Source organism: Arachis ipaensis, chromosome B2 (genome assembly GCF_059453495.1).
Source record: "Arachis ipaensis isolate K30076 ecotype BB chromosome B2, ASM5945349v1, whole genome shotgun sequence".
Classification (NCBI taxonomy): domain Eukaryota; kingdom Viridiplantae; phylum Streptophyta; class Magnoliopsida; order Fabales; family Fabaceae; genus Arachis; species Arachis ipaensis.
Window position 1 is genome coordinate 98633363 of NC_142437.1, and position 5926 is coordinate 98639288.

Below are 5926 nucleotides of genomic sequence, written 5' to 3' on the forward strand. Positions count from 1 at the left end.
CTTATCCCTGCACCTTTTAGACGTGTAAAACGCCCTATATATGCAATCCTGGTGTTTAACGCTAGACTGCAGCATGTTTCTGGTGTTAAACACCACTTCCTTGCTTGTTTTGGGCGTTCAACGCCAGTCTATAGCATGTTTCTGGCATTGAACGCCAGTATAGTGCATGTTTCTGGCGTTAAACGCCAGTCTGATGCTTGTTTCTGGCGTTTAACGCCAGCTTTCCTCTGGGTGCAATCCTGGCATTTAAACGCCAGACTACTGCTTATTTTTGGCGTTTAACGCCAGTTTCATGCTCTGTTCTGGCGTTAAACGCCAGCCAGATGCTCCTTACTGGCGTTTAAACGCCAATAAGCCCTTCCTCCAGGGTGTGCTATTTTCAATGCTGTTTTTCATTCTGTTTTCGATTTTTCAGTAGTTTTTGTGACTCCACATGATCATTAACCTAATAAAACATGAAATAACAAAGAGAAAATAAAATAAAAATGATTAAATAACATTGGGTTGCCTCCCAACAAGCGCTTCTTTAATGTCAATAGCTTGACAGTGAGCTCTCATGGAGCCTCACAGATAATCAGAGCAAGGTTGGGACCTCCCAACACCAAACTTAGAGTTTGGTTGTGGGGGTTCAACACCAAACTTAGAGTTTGGTTGTGGCCTCCCAACACCAAACTTAGAGTTTGACTGTGGGGGCTTTGGTTGACTCTGCAGTGAGAGAAGCTTTTCATGCTTCCTCTCCATGGTTACAGAAGGAGATCCTTGAGTTTTAAACACAAGGTAGTCCTTATTCAGTTGAAGTACCAACTCTCCTATGTCCACATCAATCACAGCTCTTGCTGTGGCTACGAAGGGTCTTCCAATGATGATGGATTCATCCTCATCCTTCCCAGTGTCTAGGATTATGAAATCAGCAGGGATGTAAAGGCCTTCAACCTTTACTAACATGTCCTCTACTAGTCCATAAGCCTGTTTTCTTGAGTTGTCTGCCATCTCTAATGAGATTCTAGCAGCTTGCACCTCAAAGATTCCCAGTTTCTCCATTACAGAGAGGGGCATGAGGTTTATCCCTGACCCAAGGTCACATAGAGCCTTTTCAAAGGTCATGGTGCCTATGGTACAAGGTATTAAGAACTTTCCAGGATCCTGTTTCTTCTGAGGCAATCTCAGTTGATCCAGATCACTCAGTTCATTGGTGAGCAAGGGAGGTTCATCTTTCCAAGTCTCATTACCAAATAATTTGGCATTCAGCTTCATGATTGCACCAAGGTACTTGGCAACTTGCTCTTCAGTAACATCTTCATTCTCTTTAGAAGAAGAATATTCATCAGAGCTCGTGAATGGCATAAGGAGGTTTAATGGAATCTCTATGGTCTCTAGATGAGCCTCAGAGTTCTTTGGTTCCTCAGAAGGAAACTCTTTATTGATCTCTGGACGTCCCATGAGGTCTTCCTCACTGGGGTTCACGTCCTCTCCCTCCCTTGTAGGTTCGGCCATGATGGTCAATTCAATGGCCTTGCACTCTCCTTTTGGGTTTTCTTTTGTATTGCTTGGGAGAGTACTAGGAGGGGTTTTAGTGATCCTTTTACTCAGCTGGCCCACTTGTGCTTCCAAATTTCTAATGGAGGACCTTGTTTTATTCATGAAACTTAGAGTGGCCTTAGATAGATCAGAGACTATGTTTGCCAAACTAGATGGGATCTTCTCAGAACTCTCTGTCTTTTGCTGAGTGGATGATGGAAAAGGCTTGCTATTGCTAAACCTGTTTCTTCCACCATTATTAAAGCCTTGTTGAGGCTTTTGTTGATCCTTCCATGAGAGATTTGGGTGATTTCTCCATGAGGGATTATAGGTGTTTCCATAGGGTTCACCCATGTAATTTACCTCTGCTATTGCAGGGTTCTCAGGATCATAAGATTCTTCCTTAGAAGATGCCTCTTGAGTACTGTTGGATGCAGCTTGCATTCCATTCAGACTCTGAGAAATCATATTGACTTGCTGAGTCAATATTTTGTTTTGAGCCAATATGGCATTCAGAGTATCAATTTCAAGAACTCCCTTCTTCTGAGGCGTCTCATTACTTACAGGATTCCTTTCAGAAGTGTACATGAACTGGTTATTAGCAACCATGTCAATGAGTTCTTGAGCTTCTGCAGGTATTTTCTTTAGGTGAATGAATCCACCTGCAGAATGGTCCAATGACATCTTTGATAGTTCAGATAGACCATTATAGAATATATCCAGAATGGTCCATTCTGAAAGCATGTTAGAAGGACACTTTTTGGTCAGTTGCTTATATCTCTCCCAAGCTTCATAGATGAATTCACCTTCTTTCTGTCTGAAGGTTTGAACATCCACTCTAAGCTTACTAAGCTTTTGAGGAGGAAAGAACTTGGCTAAGAAAGCCGTGACTAGCTTATCCCAAGAGTTCAGGCTATCCTTAGGTTGAGAGTCCAACCATATTCTAGCTCTATCTCTTACAGCAAACGGGAAAAGCATAAGCTTGTAGACCTCGGGATCAACCCCATTGGTCTTAACAGTATCACAGATCTGCAAGAATTCAGTTAGGAACTGAAAAGGATCTTCTGATGGAAGTCCATGAAACTTGCAGTTCTGTTGCATCAGAGAAACTAATTGAGGTTTAAGCTCAAAATTATTTGCTCCAATGGCAGGGATTGAGATGCTTCTTCCATGTAAATTGGAATTAGGTGCAGTAAAGTCACCAAGCATCCTCCTTGCATTGTTATTATTTTCGGCCATCTCTTCTTCTTTTTCAAAAATTTCTGTCAGATTTTCTCCAGAGAGTTGTGCTTTAGCTTCCCTTAGCTTCCTCTTCAGAGTCCTTTCAGGTTCAGGATCAGCTTTAACAAGAATGTTCTTATCCTTGTTCCTGCTCATATGAAAAAGAAGAAGAAAGCAGAAAAAAAAATATAGAATCCTCTATGTCACAGTATAGAGATTCCTTTATGTGAGTAGAAGAAAGTAAGAATAGAAGAGGGAAAAGATGAGAATCCAAACACAGGGGTGAGGATAGAAGTGTTAATGGATGAATAAATAAATAGAAGGAGATTAGAGATGAGAGAAGAATTCGAAAATTTAACAAAATAAAATAAAAATATTTTAAATTTAAATTTAAAATTCGAAAATTAAAATTGAAATTAAATTAAATTAAAATTAAAATAATTAGTTAATTAAAATGAAATTTTGAAAAAGAGGGAAGAGATTTTCGAAAATTAAAGGTAGAAAGTTAGTTGGGCAGTTTTGAAAAAGATATGATTGAAATTGAAAAAGATATGATTGATTAAAAGAGATTTGAAATTTGTTTTTGAAAAAGATATGATTGAAATTGAAAAAGATATGATTGAAACAAAAAGATAAGATTGATTGAAAAAGATAAGAGGTTAGGGGAGAAGTTAGAAAGAATTTTGAAATTGATTTTGAAAAAGATATGATTGAAATTGAAAAAGATATGATAAGGAATTGAAAAGATTTAATTTTGAAAACTAAAGTTGATTACTTGACTAACAAGAAATAAAAAGATATGATTTTAAAATTTAAAGATTGAACCTTTCTTAATAGGCAAGTAACAACTTAATATTTTTGAATCAATCACATTAATTGTTAGCATTGAATTCGAAAATATGGAATAAAAATAAGAAAAAGATTTTGAAAATTAATTTGAAATTTTCAAAAATATGAAAGAAAAATGAAAAAGATTTGATTTTTGAAAAAGATTTGAAAAAGATAGAATTTTTAAATTGAAAATTTGAGTTGACTCATAAGAAACAATTGAATTTTAAAAATTTTTGAAAGAGTCAATCCAAATTTTCGAAATTTTTAGAGAGAAAAAGGGAAAGATATTTTTGATTTTTGAATTTTTAATGATGAGAGAGAGAAAAACATAAAATTGACACAAAACATAAAAATTATGAATCAAAACAACTAATGCATGCAAGAACACTATGAATGTTAAGATGAACACCAAGAACACTTTGAAGATCAAGATGAACATCAAGACTTATTTTTTTGAAAATTTTCAAGAAAAGAAAAACATGCAAGACACCAAACTTAGAAATTTGCAAACTTTAGACACTAACAAATTGAAAATGCATATGAAAAACAAGTAAAGACACAAAACAAGAAAATAAGAGAATCAAACAAGAAGACTGTCCAGGAACAACTTGAAGATCATGAAGAACATATGATGAATTTTCGAAAATTCTTGAGAAAAACAAACACATGCAAGACACCAAACTTAAAAAATTGACTCTAGACTCAAACAAGAAACACAAAAAAATATTTTTGATTTTATGATTTTTAAAATTTTTTTGTATTTTTCAAAAATTAATTGGGAAAAATGACAAAGAAGAAATATTTTTTTTATTTTATTGTTCGAAAATAAGAAATAAAAAGCTTAAAATTAAAATAAAATTACCTAATCTGAGCAACAAGATGAACCGTCAGTTGTCCAAACTCGAACAATCCCCGGCAATGGCGCCAAAAACTTGGTGTGCGAAATCGTGATCATTCCTTCCTTGGTAACGACGCTAAAAACTCAATACGCACATTCATGTTCTTAATTCTGTTTCACAACTTCGTACAACTAACCAGCAAGTGCACTAGGTCGTCCAAGTAATAAACCTTACGTGAGTAAGGGTCGATCCCACGGAGATTGTCGGCTTGAAGCAAGCTATGGTCACCTTGTAAATCTCAGTTTGGCGGATTCAACTGATTTTATGAATTGATAAGTAAAAGATAAATAAAATATAAAATAGGATAGTGGTACTTATGTAATTCATTGGTGAGAATTTCAGATAAGCGTATAGAGATGCTTTCATCCCTCTGAACCTCTGCTTTCCTGCTGTCTTCATCCAATCCTTCCTACTCCTTTCCATGGCAAGCTGTATGTTAGGCATCACCGTTGTCAATGGCCACCTGTCCTCTCAGTGAAAATGGTCCAATGCGCTGTCACTGCATGGCTAATCATCTGTCGGTTCTCGATCATACTGGAATAGGATCCATTGATCCTTTTGCGTCTGTCACTACGCCCAGCACTCGCGAGTTTGAAGCTCGTCATAGTCATTCAATCCCTGAATCCTACTCGGAATACCACAGACAAGGTTTAGACTTTCCGGATTCTCAAGAATAGCCATCCATGGGTTCTAACTTATACCACGAAGACACTAATAACTCGGACTCGGTCCCCTGTATTAGATATCCAAGAGATATCCATTCAATCTAAGGTAGAACGGAAGTGGTTGTCAGGCACGCGTTCATAAGTTGAGAATGATGATGACTGTCACGATCATCACATCCATCATATTGAAGTGCGAATGAATATCTTAGAAGCGGAATAAGTTGAATTGAATAGAAAAACAGTAGTACTTTGCATTAATCTTTGAGGAACAGCAGAGCTCCACACCTTAATCTATGGTGTGTAGAAACTCTACCGTTGAAAATACACAAGTGATAAATGTTCAGGCATGGCCGAATGGCCAGCCCTCACAAAAGTCTAAGATAGCATAAAACTAATCAAAGATCTGATCCGAAGATAGTAAAAAGTCCTATTTATACTAAACTAGTTACTAGGGTTTACAGAAATGAGTAAATGATGCAGAAATCCACTTCCGGGGCCTACTTGGTGTGTGCTTGGGCTGAGCATTGAGCTTTACACGTGTAGAGGTCTTTCTTGGAGTTGAACGCCAGTTTGTAACCTATTTCTGGCGTTTAACTCCACTTTGCAACCTGTTTTTGGCGTTTGACTCCAGAATGCAGCATGGGACTGGCGTTCAATGCCATTTTACATCATCTATCCTTAATCAAAGTATGAACTATTATATATTGCTGGAAAGCCCTGGATGTCTACTTTATAACGCAATTGAGAGCGCACCATTTGGAGTTCTGTAGCTCCAGAAAATCCACTTTGAGT

At 37.0% G+C, this 5926-nt stretch overlaps 1 non-coding gene across 1 annotated transcript; it reads left to right on the forward strand.

The window, feature by feature from the left end:
* The first annotated feature begins 2256 nt into the window (after positions 1-2256).
* LOC148574972 (small nucleolar RNA R71) lies at positions 2257-2364 on the forward strand. The gene has a single exon (XR_015905554.1). It is a non-coding gene; the product is annotated as a small nucleolar RNA R71 (small nucleolar RNA).
* The last annotated feature ends 3562 nt before the right edge of the window (positions 2365-5926 follow it).